The sequence below is a fragment of the Salvelinus alpinus genome, chromosome 38 (assembly GCF_045679555.1).
Source record: "Salvelinus alpinus chromosome 38, SLU_Salpinus.1, whole genome shotgun sequence".
NCBI lineage: Eukaryota > Metazoa > Chordata > Actinopteri > Salmoniformes > Salmonidae > Salvelinus > Salvelinus alpinus.
This window is the reverse complement of record NC_092123.1, coordinates 9,026,723-9,045,923: the sequence shown is the minus strand read 5'-3', so window position 1 is coordinate 9,045,923 and position 19,201 is coordinate 9,026,723.

Below are 19,201 nucleotides of genomic sequence, written 5' to 3'. Positions count from 1 at the left end.
AAAGGTGATAGAGAAACAACGAGACAAAGAGGTTGTCCAAAGATTTTTCAGAGCCTATCTGATCATTGTTAACATTGTTTCTTGCTATCTTAAAGCTTTGGGAGAATGAGAGGTGAACCCCATACAACTCTATCCCGAGTGAGATCTCTTATTGTAAAGTAATCCTCTGTGCGTTGGTAGGCAGATAAGACGGTGAAGTCGCTCGGTGTCTGTGAAGAGAGTGTCCCTCCTTCCATGTCTGTTGAGACCTTACCAGCAGTCACCACCACTGGGGTAATAGGGACAGTAATTAGACCAGAATGGAGTTCACTGTCCTAAGCCTCTGGAACAGCATTCCCATCTCCTACTGTCACTGCCAGGGTCATATCAGTCTTACGGAGGGGTGGAGAGAGAGGGGGGCAACAAAAGAGAGAGAAAGAAACTATAGAGGCAGATACAGAGAGAGAGAGACAGAGAGAGAAGGAGAGATGAACCGAGTGATAGAAAAAGGGAGCGACAGAGGGAGCGAGAGAAACAGAGACAGAGAGAAAAGTTTGACTCGACTCAAGTTGACAAAGAGTGTAATTGACACCAACAAAAACCTGGCTTCCTTCCATTCAGGTTCAAATAGATGCCGCCCGCCAGTCAGTTATGAGATGCTACCTTGATGTTTCATCTCGCCGCGCCTGGAGTGTCTTCCAACGTCTTTATGTGATAACATATTCTGATCGCCACTCGCTGCTATTCCTATTAGGGATTTTAATATTAATAGCTTGGCGCGAACCCATCAGATCACAGCTCACAGTCGACTGGGTCCCAGCAGGAGAGCACACCTTGCTGCAGGTGACTGCCGAGCTAGATTATGCACAGATTAAAATCTCTCTACAAATGTATAGTATGACGCTCAACTTTCAACTTGTGCAACACTGTAATGCATACTTGTTCCTCCTTTAATGTCCCTATTGATAAAATATGTCAATAAACGTTTTTTGTATTTAAAAATTTTTAAAAAATCTGTCCTGAATCCAACAGCAATGTTGTGGTTAGAAACACAATATTAGAGTTTACACCATGGCATTGTTGAATACTTGTTTCTAATTGGCTTAAAGTGCATTCTAGAGCGTGGATTATTTCCCTGTAACGCACGGTACATCAGCAAGGTCGAATTCAACGGCTTTAGTTCATTCTCACACGTTCTATGCCGGAGCTGCTTCTGAGAGCAAAAGTTGAATTGAAAACACGATTGGCATGGTTGAATTCTCAGGGCTCTATGCGTCCTATGGAAACTAACGCAACATCTCCCACGTCGTTCATTATTTCCATAGAACGCACATACCCTCGCTGATTATACAGTGTCTGACATAGAGTAAAAGGGTATTCGAGTGACACAGTATGCTGTTCATATTTCCTTGTTGTTCGGTAACAAGTCTCTCTTTTTTACACCTGGTCAGCGGTGTGTTATTGCAGCCAGTCCCCCTCTCTCGAAATGATGTGAGTTCACCGCTCTGTGATGGATTGGAAACAAAGGCTTAAAGGTAACAGGGTGTCAAGGGACTGTTGTCCACTTACCCTGCAACACATTTGTAATAAGTTTATTGCTGAATCAGCTCTATCCCTGTGTGTTAGCCAGCCTCTCTCTGCCTGATGCCATTATTTACTGTGATTGGTGCTAGTACGTTCGCTCCATCAAAACCACAAAAGAAGAAGAATCACACGACACATTCTGGCTCAGTGTAATGCAGGGGAGCATGTGTGATACAGTGAGTCTCTTTTTCAACTGGAGAGGGTTAAGGCCTATACAAGACAATAGCTTGGGATGAAACGCCCTTCAAACCATCCTGGATTTGCTGTGCATTTGTTCAAAGGATCCCTTTATAAAAAAGTGAGACAGAAAGTTGACTCTACACTCCAATGCTTCCCACAGTTGTGTCAAGTTGGCTGGCTGTCCTTTGGGTGGTGGACCATTCTTGATATACACAGGGAACTGTTGAACCTGAAAAACCCGGCAGCATTGCAGTTCTTGACACAAACCGGTGGGCTTGGCACCTACTACCAAACCCTGTTCAAAGGTACTTCAATCTTTTGTCTTACCCATTCACCCTCCGAAATGTCACACCTACACAATCCATGTCTCAATTGTCCCATGGCTTAAAAATCTTTCTTTAACCTGTCTCCTCCCCTTCATCTACACCGATTGAAGTGGATTTCGCATCATTAAGGGACATCAGTGACATCAATAAGGGAGCTTTCACCTGGTTTCACCTGGTCAGTCTATGTCATGGAAAGAGCAGGTGTTCATAATGTTTTATACACCCAGTGTATATTAGTAGTGCAATCAGAATGGTTGTGTGTGCGTTAGAAAGAACTTGCACAGGAGTGAATTTAAGTGAACGTTGTTAGTTTTCTAATTGCTATTTCTGAGAAGAATTAGAGCTACTTCTGCCACATAATGGACAATGATTCCAATTACAGGAACACCATCAGCTTCTATTGCAACATACACCCAGCCCTAATAATTTACCATCACAGCACCTCCTTAGAGACACACACACACACACACACATACACACACACACACACACAGGCTGGTTGGCTGGTTGCTGTTGGTTAATCCTTACTTATGGTAAAGAAAACAAGGCTGAGTGAGAGAGGTGTCTGACTGCTAAACTGAGACTCATCTATCTTCCTTGGGGGAGCGCTGGACGACCTTTGACCCTGGGGGAAACTGAGGCATCCATCATGATGTGTTTGGTAATGGTGTGTGTGTGTGTGCGTGCGTGCATGCGTGCATGTGTGTGTGTGTGAGAGAGAGAGAGAGACAGAGAGAGACAGAGAGAGACAGAGAGAGAGAGAGAGAGAGAGAGAGAGAGAGAGAGAGAGAGAGAGAGAGAGAGAGAGAGAGAGAGAGAGAGAGAGAGACAGAGAGAGACAGAGAGAGAGAGAGAGAGAGAGAGAGAGAGAGAGAGAGAGAGACAGAGAGAGACAGAGAGAGACGAGAGAGAGAGAGAGAGAGAGAGAGAGAGAGAGAGAGAGAGAGAGAGAGAGAGAGAGAGAGAGAGAGAGAGAGAGAGAGAGAGAGAGAGAGAGAGAGAGAGAGAGAGAGAGACAGACAGAGACAGACAGAGACAGACAGAGAGACAGACAGAGAGACAGACAGAGAGACAGACAGAGAGACAGACAGAGAGACAGACAGAGACAGACAGAGAGAGAGAGAGAGAGAGAGAGAGAGAGAGAGAGAGAGAGAGAGAGAGAGAGAGAGAGAGAGAGAGAGATGTATGTGTCCGTGTGTGAGAAGGCTGGGGGGACAATTTGTTTTTGAACAACATTCGACAAAGAGATGGGATCTTTATGTAGTCCGTAGGTCTGCAGGAGTGATAAATGAGAGCAGTCGATCACAAGTCTTATTGATGTGAAAGCCATATTCCACAATGGACAATATGATACTTTCATACACAGTATAAAAAATGGGTTGGACAATTATAACATACATGTTTTACTGTGGCCAACCGGTTTGTTTCTATACTATTAATCAATGTATCTATCCATACATTCATTAAACTGATGGAAGTAAGGAACACCCATATGAGTAAGGATCACCTTTTCATTGACACTATGGTTAATATATACAGTACCAGTCAAAAGTTTGGATGCCTACTCATTCAAGAGTTTTTCTTTATTTTTACTGTTTTCTACATTGTAGAATAATACTGAAGACATCAAAACTATGAAATAACACATATGGAATCATGTAGTGACCAAAAAAGTCTTAAACATATCAAAGTATATTTTATATTGAAATATATTGAAATGCATTCCAGGTGACTACCTCATGAAGCTGGTTGAGAGAATGCCAAGATTGTGCAAAGCTGTCATCAAGGCAAAGGGTGGCTACATTTGAAGAATCTCAAATATAAAATATACTTAGATTTGTTTAACACTTATTTGATTACTGCATGATTCCATATGTGTTATTTCATAGTTTTTATGTAAAAATAAAGAAAAACCCTTGAATGAGTAGGTGTGTCCAAATTTTTGAGTGGTTCTGTATATTTCTATATCAATTGAACTTATTCAATGTAAGTTTGGAACACATCGTTTTTTCCCATGACACTAGTGTTACTGTATATAATTGCCATGGACAGGCAGAGTGCCAAATGAATGGATTCTTTTAAGTTTCAGTGGCTGAGCATCTGACACTTGTGATAATCCTTGCGCTGCCCGCATCTGGACTGCTGTATTGATGAAGCAACAGAGGCTGTAGAGGCACACTTAATACATTATGTGCATACCAAATGGAATCCTATTCCCTATATAGTGCACTACTTTTGACCAGGGCTCTGGTCAAAAGTAGATTACTACATAGGGTGTAGAGTACCATTAGGGATGTAGCTATTTACTCACTAACACATTAGTCCATTGCTGTCCAGGGAGAGTAAATAGGTAGTGACTTTACCGCGGTACTAATGGCCTGCCTGTGAAGACTAATGAAGGTCTCAGTGCAACCACCTCACTCACTGGATTACATTAGAACCACAGGTCACATATTCATACACTGGTTGATCTATATGTATTATATATGATGGAGGGGATTTGTGGGCATCTCGCCATCAACTGTTATAGAAATTGTGCAATTTCATTTGTTATTTTCTTAATTTATCAAGCTATATCCACCTGAGACCATTAAGAGTATTTTCTGATTCCCCTAACCACTTAGTAAACTGCAGTGTCCAGACCATTCAAGGCAGGTAGACTACATTATATTAATGGTACTGTATATTGCCACAGCACATAGATTTCCTAGCATGAGGTTAGCCTCCACACAGAGAGGACATTTCGCTGTGTGTTTCCAATCACATGCCGGCGTGTTGAGTTGCCTAATGGCCTAAAGCCTCTCTGCCTCTTGTAGGAGCTAGGGGCCCTGTCTGGCGCATGCTCCCTGCTCCAGCCTCATCCCCATCCCGTCGGGGGCAGTTGGGTGCGGGCAGATGGGATGCAGGGAAGCCGGCACAGAGGGGGAGGTGGGTGTAGGAGGTGGAGGATGAGGGGGGAGGAAGAGCGGTAGCAGTCTCTGACCAACTGTGCGTAAACATGCCCATCCAGAGACCCCCCCTCCCCCTCTCTCCCCTCGCCCTCCCCTGTGAACTGCCCACACTCCATTAGGATGCCAGGATAATGGCCAACTAGCACTCCCAGTGACACCCCATTTCCTGTGCACTGAGCTCTCCAACCACGACAGATGTCGACAATACCACTCCACCGCTACCGGGTGGGGGCCTCTCTGGTTCCTGCCTCACCGGCTCGGGCGGATGCAACTTCACCAGGGGAGCACCAGGAACAGGAGCAGGGATAGGAGTAGCCTTGTAAATATTCACTTTAGTTCTCGGCGCACTTGGGATCAGCACGGATCAAAGGGTCAGGTGTCCTTTTTCCAATTTCTCAGATGAATGTTCCGACAAAACCTTAAAAAGATGTTTGCGGGCTGTTAAGTTGCTACACTTGGGAGGTGGTGTGTGTGTGTGTGTGTGTGTGTGTGTGTGTGTGTGTGTGTGTGTGTGTGTGTGTGTGTGTGTGTGTGTGTGTGTGTGTGTGTGTGTGTGTGTGTGTGTGTGTGTGTGTGTGTGTGTGTGTGTGTGTGTGTTTGTGTGTGTACATGTGTGTGCGAAGGCGAGGTGCGCGCCTGTGTATTGACGGGGCGGTCATTAAGGAATCTCATTTCATACTGTGATTTCAGTGAGGCCGATCATGTCTTTACTTGGCTCCGCTACATCAAATGTATCAATAATACTTCACACTGGACAGTGTATCTAGGCTCTCAGTGAAAGGCAAGGGCCATGGACCGAGGCTAATGGATGGAACAACTACTAGACCTCCTAAGCCGCTGTCCAGAAATCAGCTTGGAGAGGGGGAGCGGGGGGAAAAAACACACCACCTCTCACTCCTACCCCCGCATGACATGATACTTAAAACACGAGAGGAGAGCAATTTAATAATACCCTCATTTGAATATGTATCCTGACCTCCCGGCTGCTCCCTCCTTCAGTTTTTGAATTTTGAATCCCTACCAACCATATTTCTAGGGCAGAACGAGAAGGAGATTGTTGTGCATTTCCTGACAAATTGAGTTAAACGGACATTAAGTGGGCTTTAAGAAAACAAATTGCTGTCTTTATCACAGGTGGACACTGATGGCTTAATGGGGCCTGTACTGATCCTATCACAGCTAATGGCTTGACAGGAAACATTCAGCTGTTTGTATAGAGGACAGGGGCAGCGAGGCCAGACTGAGCCAGGGCTAACCTGTCAAGTAGCTGTGTGTCCCCTTTGTGCTGGGAAGCAGATGTTTGTATGTATGCGGTGAACTGGCAGAGCTGGCATCGATGCCAGGCGGCAGATGCCTGTACGGGTGCCAGGGTTGCGAACGTTGTACAGACGGACACCACGGACATGGAATTAGAGAGAGAGAGGGCAGAGAGGGAGAGGAGGATAAGGGAGAGAGAGAGAGAGAGAGAGAGAGAGAGAGAGAGAGAGAGAGAGAGAGAGAGAGAGAGAGAGAGAGAGAGAGAGAGAGAGAGAGAGAGAGAGAGAGAGAGCTGCCCTTTGGCCAGAGGTAGTTCCCAACAGACCAGGCCTAGAACTTTAACTAATTGATCCATTTATCTACTTGTGTCATTATTTACTCTTTCGCTTAAATGACTTGTTTGGTCATATAAGGATCAGCCTCACGTTGCATCAAGGAGCACAGACAGAGACATTTATTAGCGACCGACAATTCTATTTTGATGGGGAAAATAAAATACAATAAAATTCAATAAAATAAAATAGAGCAGAGGACCTTAAGTACATGACATCTAGTATATCTCAGAATATTACGGCTCTCTTCATGTGAACCTGCATATACCTGACACCCAAATAATAAATTCAAATAATAATATCTAAAAACAAATACTAATCATTCATTATGTACCACCATACATACCGGCATAACGAAGACAGAGACGATGCATTAACATTGATAATCCCTCAGAGCACCTCACTGGGCTTCCAGGAGTTCATTCATTGTGTCCCAACACAGCCTGAAGATCACAGTGTTTCCTTTGACATCTCCCTGTAGTTTTGAGCTGTGTGACTCTGCTCGCTGAGAACTTTCTCTCATCACCCTTCGGAGAGAGAGAGAGAGTCTACTGCTTATCCAAGGTACGGCTTGTTTCATTAACATCAAAAGACAGACGCCTGTGGGAGACGGGCCTGATCAAATTCCCCTCTAATTAAAATGAACTCCGGTTGAGATGTTGTGCTACTTAATATGTACGGAGCAACGCTGATTGCACAATGTGGCTCTCCCTTTTGTTAGTACGGATATAATGCCAGTCTTCTGAGAATTTGACGTGGATGGAATAAGCATACATGTATCTATGGATCTAGATTGTCCCATCAACATCAATAATGATATGAGCTCTGTGATTACTGTAAAGTATTAGTATGTTGTATCAAATGTGGCCAGTCCATTCATCAAGATAGTGGATAATAGATAGGCGTCTGGGTTAGGCAGTAGCAGTATAGGCAGGGGACTCCCTCATGTCTCCCTCAGCCTGTCTCAGTAGGTATAATACCCTCCCTTGTCCTTGTCTTGACTCAATGAAACATGCAGTTTTCTCCCCATCTGTCCGTAGATCACCCCCATTCTTACACTCTTAGAGAAAAGGGATCCAAAAGGGTTCTTCGGCTGTCCACATAGATAGGAGATCCCATGTTGGTTCTGGGTACAACGCTTATTAGTTCCAGATGTAACTATTTTGGGTTCCATGTAGAACCCTCTGTGTAAAAAGTTCTAGATAGCACTTTTTTTCCTAAGAGTGTACTGCTGTATTTGTAGCTAATATACGGCTTATCTCATATACTTTATGTGTATGTAGATGTGTCCGTCAATCAGAAGATGACCAAAGCCAAGTGATTTCCTGTATCTGGATAGTTGGTTGTTTGGTGCGTCAAAGTTTACTCTCGTGTTACGAATATCAATCAGTTGACTCACACTTTGTTTTTCGAACATGGCTCCATAGACTCCTTAGTGAAATGGGAGTTTAGTTTTCAGCTCAAAAGATAACCACACCGTTTACTTAGAGAGGTGTAAGATGGGGGATATAAATTCAATTGAGGTGTTTCTATGGATCAATAGGAGAGATCCAACCTAGATTGTTTCATGAATACCTGAAAACGCTGTTTCACGTGCTGCATTCTGATCATCACCATTTCAACCTGTTATATTTCCGGATCCTCTCTCCTGATTCCGCAAACTGATTTGTGTATGGTAATATCCTTCGCATCCTCATAAATACATGTGTCATTATTCTGCACATCTTTGAATCCAAATTGAACAAGGATACATGGGGGAAACCGCAGTCGCCATTTTACCCACAGAAGACGGACACCTACATAAATGTGGAATATGAAAATGAGGAGGAGTGATGAACGTGATTTGCTCGATTTCACTGGGTTGAGCGTCTTACTCAGCTTTACAGCCTTTCCCTCCGCCCCCCTCCCCTCCTGTCAACCATTGGAACAGGTAGCACCGCCCGCCTCCGTTCACTCCATTAAACAAGCACCGTGGCCCCCTCACATTTATTTGACATTTTATTTGGCCGTGACAAACGAGCAGCAGTTGGATTATAACATAATTTGTCTTGTCTTTATTACCCGAACAAAGGACACCATTCATTAATTATTCTGCCGTTGCAGCTCAACACTAACTGGAAAGGCTCCTGGGTTTGGACAGATGGCGGATGCAATGTTATTTATATCAATCAGTCCAGAATGTTCGGCGAGGATTACAATTCCTCGGACCTGCTCTGATTTACGTTTTCTACCGCCGCCATCACCTCACCCTAAACTCAACCTCACACAAGCTCCCGCCGGGACACTTTAATCGAAATAGGATTGGAAATGGACGAGCAGACTTGCGAGGCAACAACGTGTATAAATAAACGTTGAAAACACATCGGTGTCTTGCAAGTGCCTTCCTACATCCAGCTCGTTTCAGTCCCAAGCCCTTTTTTTTTTATAGAAACTTGTAGTAGGAATGCTTCTGGTGAAATTGCCCTTCCCTGGCCTTCACAAGAGTAGCCAAAGTGTGTACTGGTATGTCAAATCCAAGCGTTTGCTATGCACATGAAGTGCATATTCAATCTGAATCTCGCATTATCTAATTGTTATTGAATGCTTTCTTTGTAACATGGCTATCTATCACTTTGTATTCCAAATATACGATATAACTTTGCATTTCCTTTAACTTTCACATTGTGCAAAACACCCTCCCTGTATGCAGCATTTAATTCCATAGCTAGAATGATTTACGTTGCTGTGGCAAGAGTACTGAAATGAATACCACTTACAGTGTAATTAGTTTTATGCAAACTAGAAGTGAAGATGAAAGCAACAATCTTTATAAATTATGAATCGTGTTATAACTTATCTGGGTGCTTATCGTCACTTGTGATGAGTTAATGTACCTTCCGTTAATTAAAAATGCAGACATGGAGTCCAAGGGAAGGAGATAGTTCGCCTCGAACCCATCAGGTATCTGCATCTCAAAGAAAAAGCAATTCTCAAAGCCTCCTTTGTTCTTTAGCAGCGCATATCAGAACGTCACACCTTCTCCTTAGTTGATTAAAGTAGAGGGGTTAATAGCAATAAGAAAAGGATCAAATGCGAAAGCAATCAGAGACTGTTGGGCATAAACACAAGCACACACACACACACACACACACACACACACACACACACACACACACACACACACACACACACACACGAGGGCACGTGCACACACAGACACACAACAGACACAACATTACAACGTTAACTTAGTTCACAAAATCATCCACCTGACAAGTACCGACATCTTTATCAAGTGAGGGGGAAGAGAGAGAGAGAAAACAGCCGGGAGTGTTCCTGGATGAGCCTAAATTCTTCCAAACATTTGCTCATTGACTACAGACTCCTCTCTCACACAACAGGGCCGCGTGCCCCTGGCTCGGCGCGGGAGGGAATGTTGGTTAGCAATACTCATAAAAACTCAATTCATCAACATGAGCATAATTTGCTCCGAACAGAAAGCTCACAAAAGGGTGAGCTTGTCAGCAAGACAGGTGGCTGGAGATCTCGCTCTGATACTGAGAGATCTGAATAATAGATTCTGGTAAATGTACGCCAAGACCCAGGCAGGCTGTAAACACAGCTGCTTGCTTTCCCTTCCAACAGAACAGCTTGGCGAGCTCGACGAGAAGCAGAGCGCTTGCCCCACCTGAGGACTAGAGACGATTAACTAATCAAATGCACAGGCTAAATAGGCGACAAGGAGAGGAGAGAGAAAGAAGAGACAGACAAAGGAGAGGAAGAGAGAGAGAGGGAGAGGTGTTGGATTGGTAGGCTGCCGTAGAGTCGTGGACTGTGGAGTAGTCAAAAGAGCATTGGAGCACACAGAAAGGCATAATGGATCTCAATGGGTGTCAATTGACAGATTATTGTGAAATTAAACCCCCCAAAAATACAATTTCACTTTGTCTGTGATTCATTATGGAGCTCAACACGGGTAGTCATCCCTATCAACAATATAGTAGATGCAATCTATTTCTGATGCACTAGCTTAGGTTGATCATGTTTTGATTTTGCCAATGCAAGTGGACATACAATTTGTAGTCTCATTCATTAAGAACTGGTATGTGTCAGCTTTGAATATTACAAATGGAATTACATTGAGAACATAGTGTTCGGTTTTATATTTGGCATTGTGGCAGATCTTTGGCAAATATTTCTGAACGGCACATGGTCTATACTTACATTCGGATAATTATTCAGACCAGCACTACGATTATTCAGACCAGCACTACGATTCTCTGCTGCTGATGTCATCTTTCCGCGCCAAAACAACTCGTTTCTGTTACTTCCTATCAGTGATGGCCGCCTTCTCTCTGCTTTTGATGACTCCCCTGTTGAAGTTTAGGGGGGGGGGGGGGTTCCCAGCAGAAGGTAATTAATTATTCAATTAAAATGTTGTTAAACATTTTTAATGAGTAATAGGCACTGGGGAATCAGATACAAAAGTATGTTTAAACAAGGGAAAAGAAAACATGGATATTTCAAAGTTAGTTTCTAGAAATCGTGGTCTCGCTGACCCAGTTTTCAAGTATTTCACCAGTAAAAAAAAAATCTAATGTGATTGCTCCTGGCACAGAGGAAGTGTCCTCCATCGCAGGTGATTATTGCTTCGTGTCTGTTCCCTGTCTTGTCTGTTATCATCCTACGAATTAGGCCATGGGTTAGTCTCCAAACAACTTGTAATAAGCCCATGCATGTATCATCGAGGGCAGACAAATGTATTCCCACTTTACCTGATTTAATTAATTACAAAGAGAAAATCAGTTAGATTTTTTTTTTTATCGAATTATAATCTGGATGCCGAACAGGCTACTCATACAATAACAAAGTTGCATGTGTGACAAAACAAGTTCACTTTTGCTACCGTAATGATCCTGTGTTGTCACATGTCCTATCCCTATCCTCTAAATGTGTCTTATGACTTTTTAAACACCTCTGTCACAACACCCTAAAGTGCATTGCATTAGTCCTCAGTCCATCGTATAGGCTAGCTAACCCCCACAATGGCAATACTTCAGCATTTTCATGGAACTGCGGAATTGCAGAACTTCATTATAGGGTGGAGCACTCTGTAGGTTCCTGGCATTGTAGTCTCAATTAGACTCTTGTAAATGTGTTGCTTGCTTAATCACCCCAAAACTGGCCCCTAGGACTTTCCCTAATGCAACCCCATTAAAAGGGCCATCAAAACAAAAGATCTGCCTCTAATGACAACAATCCCTCACGTCTGTCAGTGGAAAGCCAAACGTGTCTTAAATGAGGAATGATGGATGAGCTCGGACCACTGTGTCAAAGAGCTTTATTACTGTTGATGGATGTTATGGGCCCCAGCGATCGGAGGCCAGGGCCTCAACAAGGGCCCTAACCAGACCTTCCCCCCTAACCAGCTTTTCTAAATATGCTTCGCTTAAACCCCAGACTTCTGGGGAAACGTGATGTTCATTCACACAGTTGGTGAAAGGGAGGAAGCGAGGGGAAGAGAGAGAGAGGGTGAGAAAGAGCTTGTGCAAACATCATAATTAATCCAATTAATGATCATTTCCTGTTTAGCCCTCGGGCGTGTGCTCCCAACTTTGGCTATGTATTGGAGTGACGTCTACTTCTGGGAGAGGCAAGGCAATGGTGGGGTAGACATTGGTGGGAGGCGTTGGTGCATACTTCTCCGGAAGTATGCAGTAGCCCGCTTCCTGTCCTGTACATGAAAGCATTGGATTGGTTTTAGCATTGGCAGGAGGGAGTTTAGCCTCTTAGCCATCGGGCGTTGTTGTATATCCTCTTCAGGATGACCCACGTCCCAGTGGATTCCCACAGCTATGTGTTATTTCAAGTTCAGTGACCGAAAGGTAACAAAAGCTACTATCAACTATATCCATTAGACCTCAGTGTTCTCAGTAGACTATACATCTCTCTCTCTCTCTTTCTCTCTCTCTCTCTCTCTCTCTCGCTCTCACACACTCGTTCTCTTGCTCTTTCTCGCTCTCTCCATCTCTCTCCCTCCCTCCCTCTCCCCTCTCTCTCCTCCTCCTTTATCTCCCTACCAGGCACCAAGATACAAAGACGTAGCAACCTCGGAACATCTTACTGTGTTAATTATATATGTAAAACACATTCCCAGGAGAACATGCTATATTTAAAGAAGCAGAAGCCAGACAAGGTCCCTCCAACATGTCTACTGCTGGTAGGGATCGCATACTTACAGAATGTGGCTCGTAAGGGAGAGATCCTCTGGGTCTGTGGCAACTGTGCTACAGAGCCCAGCGTTTTCAATGACAGGTAGGTAGGCCTAACACAGCAGAGAAATGCTGTTAATTGCAAATGAATACACCCCCCCCAATTCATTAGGCATAAATCATTTGGCCACTTGGGTATGTATGTGCTTTCCAAATTACTTATTCTTTTTGTACTTCAAATTACCTATTCTTTGTGATGTTTCTTTTACATGATTAGCAAGCTATGCAACTAGCCATTGGCTTTTTCCAGGTCTGATTCTCTTTTGGGTTTTCTTCAGTAAAACATGTAGTTAAAGATGCTGGAGATTGGGTTAAGAGCTGTTAGCAAATGTGGATGTGTACTAAATAGTTTAGCAAAGCTCATTTGTTGCTGGATAGTTTTACCTCAATATGCCATTTTCCATACATTATTAACAACAACATTATTGACGTTAAAAACATATTTTAATGGGGTAGAATGACCAGAACCACAACTCTGTCCAGTATGTTGTCACAGGTTGTGGACAATCCTAATTAAAATGGCCTTCCTCATTATCATGCATTGCCCTGTGTATTTTGGAAAACACTCTGTCCCTGGCATTGGTACATGCACCCAAATTTAGACATGTGACACTGGTCTTTAGCCCATCAGATGGTCCACACTGACATGAGAGGAGAAAGTGGGGCAGCCGTCACTCCCAGTGGACCGTGGACTGCTGCTCCCCTCACACACACGCAGATGGCACAAGCACCATTCCAGGGTTCATCAGTTGCTACTGAAAAAAACTTGCCATCTTTAATGGCATAATTTATTCGTAAACAAGGTTGGGGGGTGGAGGGTGAGGAGGGGTGGGGGTGAGGGCGACGAGGGCTAAGGGTGTCAACTGTCATGTCCAGCCCCTGGTTCGGGCAGAGTTGGATCGGACGGAGACTAAGGCATGTCACCAGGAGGAGTGAGGAGTGCTGGCCACGGCCCTGGTGAGAGCATCTGCCCGGGGTTTGAGGGGGAGCCATGGCCTTCGCTGGCTCCAGGATTCCCCCCAACCTAGTCTCCTGAGCTACATGTTCCCCCCTGTGCCAAAGAGAGCATTTGGGGGAGAAAGAAGGAGCACAGGATGCAATTCTATTGTGAGAGTTTGAGAAATTGTGAGAGTCCTAAAAGGATATAACTGCCTGGAACTGAAGCTTTCAAGTTCAGATGTACTATGTTTCTGATTCCTTAGATGCTTTTTCAGATGATAAAATCAAAACCAGATTCTCCTTTGTGTTGCACATCAATTTGTCTTCATCCTGCTTTGACCATCAACAAAGTCTTTTCCCTTTCCCTCCATATCTCTGACATAAGAAGGATTCAGTCTATATACAGGAGAGATGGAGACAGAGAGAGGAGAGAGAGAAACACTCCTGGTTTGTAGTGAGAGACTACAGAGATAACAAGCAGTTCGCTGTGGAGGTGCTGCTTTGTTCACAGTGGTCCGACTACACAGACACAGGGCCAGCTAGAATACTCCACTTCCTGCCAACTGATTCATTGGAATGGAAAGAAAAGAAGCGAGTGAGACAGAAGAAAGAGAGTGAGAAAATAGAGAGTGGGAGAGAAAGTGAGATGCGCCACAATATACTAAATACGCCGTCCGTATTGTGTACAGAGCTAGGGAGATCAATTGAGAGGACATCGTTTCTCCCAATGTGAATAGAGGTGATCAGATGTATCATAACCGCAGCGTAGGTCAGGTGGTTGACAAATAAAGTGACAGCCTCTGCGGTGTCTGCATCAGTGTCATCCTCCCCACATGAATCTGTGTACAGCCACAGAGCTGCAGCTCCAGCCGGGGGTAGGGAGGGAGGGAGCTGCATTCCCAACACAGCACAGCCCCGGCCTATTTGACCACAGGGGAGGCTGTCAATTGCCCAGATAGTTCTGGTAATTTTGTGAGTGGCGCTCTCCTCTGGAGGAAGTGTTGGGGCTACTGTGGTGCACATCACATATTCAGAGGCGAATTGAATACGTGATCTCTTTCTGTCTTCTCTTCCATGGCGGATTGTCAGGGCAGGGTCCAGGCTTTGCTGTGGCATTTCTACACGCCTTCAAGTCAGGGAATGGATATACGAGGTATATTTGCAATATTGCAAGAAGAAATAAAAACTCACATAAACAGGATTAGTGTTATCAGTAGACACACGAGAGGGCAGACACGCACACACTCAACCACACACACGAAGACACACATTTCTGAGACACTAATACATACTTAAACACATGAATATGTAAAGAAAGAAGACTTTCTTTTGATGGAGGTCTGGGTTTATAGGGTAAAACAACTATAGAGAACTTTATTGTTTTTCATCCCATGCTTCGGTCATGCAGGTGGGAGATGTTTGTCATCTTTAGTTGTCAACTAATGTAATAAACTGTGTGGTAATTGACTCAGTGGTGGAGTGGGAGAGTCGGGGTCATAACGCAAACGCTATGGAGAGGGAAAGGGTGGGAATGTGAGCATTGACTTGACTGATACGGCGACAAACGTACAATCATTTTCAAACACACGCTGTTTTCGTGAGTCAAAATGTCGGGGGGAAATTAGTATATCTGTTAGCACTTCCTATACTGCGTTTCTACTGTATGAAGAATGGAAATGATTTTCTAAAAGTTGTTTTTCGCTGCTGTCTCTGAATCTCCGATATCTGGGACTGTTATTGGAAATCCCCCATACAGATGGCTGATAATGTTAATTTGTAAATGGAACAAGCGTCATCTACATGGAGAAGTCAGGATGTGATTTATAGATAGAAAACAGAGGCAGAGAGTTAATTGCAGTGCAAAGACTCCAATCAGTCTTTGAGGAGATTTTCTCTAAGATTCGCTGCAGCAAATAAACTATATTGTTTGTTTTACAAACCAAAAATAAACAAACAAACAAACCCGTTCATATTGCTCACATTTATTTGTTCATCAATGTTTTCAGACCCGGAGATTGCTCTACTGTTCGGAAATTGCCCTCTTTTCAAAGATTCATTAAGTTGACGGAAACATTTTCAGTACGAGTCTATAGCTTTATTTTAGTGCAGGCAGCAGACAAATCTGCCTTTTTTGAAAATGAAAACGTACGTGTTAAAAATGCTCCATTGATGTACAGTATGTGTTCCCCTCCCTCCAACGCTATTGGTTCATAAAGAGAGGTCCCCCCTACAAAATGATATGTGGTGTATTGGAAATGATTCTTCTTGATTAGATCAGATTCTCTGGTAAACAGAAACATCTCTGCATGGAAGATGTTTCTCACGAGTTCTTAGAAGAAAATATTGCATGTCAAATTACCGCCCGTGTTATTTAAACTCTTAAAGTGTGTCTGTGTGTCTGTCTGACATCCTTCTCCCTGCAGTAATTGGCATGGTGGTCTGATCTAACCCTATGAGTGGTATGCCTCCTGATGGAGCCGGGGGGAGAAGCAACAAGGTGGATGCAGCTACGTGCTCCTCTTTAAATGAGCAGTGTGGACCCTTGCACTTTCATAGAAGGTGAAGAATGGCAAGTATAATTGTATTGAAGTTTTATTCACACTGAACACTTGTATTTTTTGGAGAAGCACGGCGGGTGTATGGAACAGGTATCACTTCATCAAAGATGAAGAAAATAAGAAAGAAATAGAGGTAAAATAGGAAACATTACCTCTACTATACCTTCAGTATTGCAGTGTTAAAGTCAACATACACCTTCATGCAAACAGTATGTACATATTTACTAGTTCTTTATTGGCTTGGATGTCACCCATGGAATTACCTCTCATGACTAACCCCCAAACTAATAACAAAGGGCTTTAATTGCGGGATGTTTTCCCTGCTTACCAAATTCCTACAGACGTCTGAATGAGGTGAAAAACAGAGAAGTGGCCTAGTATACTAACTCCCATGTTGTCTTACAGCGCTGCTACATGGCTCCAAAGAAGCTGCATGTATGGGAACAGTGGTACTGGCAGCTCCTGGTTAAAACACACACACTCACTTTTTCTCTCTCTCACACACACACACACACACACACACACACACACACACACACACACACACACACACACACACACACACACACACACACACACACACAGAGAGAAAGGGAAAACATCTCGAGTGCTCCGGTGACAACGTGGATGTCCTCCTCCCACTGGCTGTCGTCCAAATTCAGCTCGTCTTCAGGGAAAACACGAGGAGAAATGGAACAACTGGTTTTAATGAAACAATTACAAGACACTAATTATTATGTTAATGTTTGCCTACTATCATCAGCAACCGTTAACTGCCTTCTGCACCTAGAGGTTTTGCGCTGGGTATTTTACTCTCTCCTGCTTCGTTCTCCAGGAAGGGGAGAGAATAGTGTTTGAATAGGACGGCATCTGTAGGAGTATGTCCAACTAAATATGAAAAGGAAGGGACACAAAGAGACTCCCGCTATTGACATAGAATGTCAGGTACATTTATTCCCTTAATGCCCCAGCAAATAAATTAGCAGCAGGGTAGAGAGTGATTCAAAGCTATTCGTTTTAGATACAAGGGGGGCTCCGTGGAGGTGCAAGAGACAGTAGGCTCAGGAGACAAGCCTTGAGGCTAAAACACACACATACAGGCATGCACACACGGGAACACATAGGGGCACCACACACACTTACACACTCACACACAACCCGACAACCTGCACATGCTGTAGGTGATGGAAAACGGCATGATAACTGCATGATAACTGCATGATAACTGCATGATAACTGCACGATAACTGCATGAGGGAATTCGAAGAAGCATGTGCAACTGCAGATCTCCCAAGTTACCAATTCTAAAAAGAAGGCGTTTCAAAAAAATGATACTTGGACAATACATTCCAGCGCATTCCAAAGTTGTTTGACAGAGAACAGCGAAGCTATTTATGAGCAGCGCAATGTCAAATTCAATTGTGGAATGTCGTAGGACTGAGATCATTCATTTGGTACTCAATAATGTTGTGTATCATTGTTCCTACACAGGTTTGTATGGAGCAAACGTTACCCCTAAACGTTTACGTATCTAGTTTGGACAAAAACATTGACAAACAGGAATCCATCAAATTCATTTGTTTTAAATGTTCTTTAGTTGCTTGCCCTCTATCCTTTCTATTGGGCAAGCCCTGGCTTTCAACACATTCTGGGAACTCCCCTCATCTCGCCCCTCCCGCATGAAAAAGCAGTCAGTTGGATTGAAACCAGTTTAGCAACAAGCCTTAATTTCATTACATGCTATTAATGCAGACTGACTTCATCCTAAAGGATAGAAGGCCGGCTTTGAACTCTCAGCGGCTAAACAATGACATGACCCCGCCAGGGGCCTTGATGGCCCCCATAACTGTCCCCGCAGAAAGAAAAGAGGGGTTTTCATAATACTGAAGTCCTGTCAAATATTTTGATATGTCCCACACACCATGGGTGCTGCTCCTCCTGTGCCTCTCCCTGCTTGTCCTGCCTGTGCCTTTCGAAGTGAACAATTGACTTTTTCTTTCTTGAAACCATTCATGGGAAGCCATGGACTAGCAATGCAGTCCGTACAGCTGGGTTAATTCCCATGCTTCACCCTGGCCGGCGGGTTCATTGATGGGAAGCCACTTCAGTTGTGTTGTGTGGCAGCACAGGTTTCTATTCAACTGGTTAACTTGGCACACTGAGCAAAGTCATATTTTTCTGCGTTTAGCAAGACGGCAGTTTTGAGGGCCAACTTTATGAATGCTTGAGTTTTTTTTAAACTTCATGGGCTCTATTTTCTGCTGCTGTTAAGGCGGCGCTAGTGTCAAGCGCACGTTCGTTTGTAATTTCGTCAAGTAAAATCTGGCGAACTGGCATTTTCCAGCCCTAACGCCAGGTTCAGCAATTTACCTGTCTTATATCACCTCGCTTACGCTCAGATGGGCAGGTGGAAATATTTGAGGTGTATACATGATCCAAAGTGCTCATTTCAGGCAGCTGGTTTTAGTGGTATTACAGTTGGTTATGGCATGAATTTTGACAGCGGAAACGCAGCCTATCCAGCCGTGACGCACACTGCCCATATGAACATGGAAAAAGAGTAGCCTAATGCGCTTTTGGTGACTGTATACTTTGTATTTAGAAACATAAAAAATGACCGTTTCTTTCCCATTTCGTTTCAATCTTCCCTCCTCTCAATTAAGTATTTTTTTGTGTCTGCCCAATGCAATCGCGAAGTAGTCAAGACTGTCGATAAAGGGGTTGGCTGCTGAGACCGCTTGGAAACAAGTCTTAATCACCAAAGCTTTATTAAAGTATCAAGTGCGCTGTAAAACAGTGCGCTGACCTTCCCTTTTAATCTTTGCATTGCGGGCAGGCCCACAT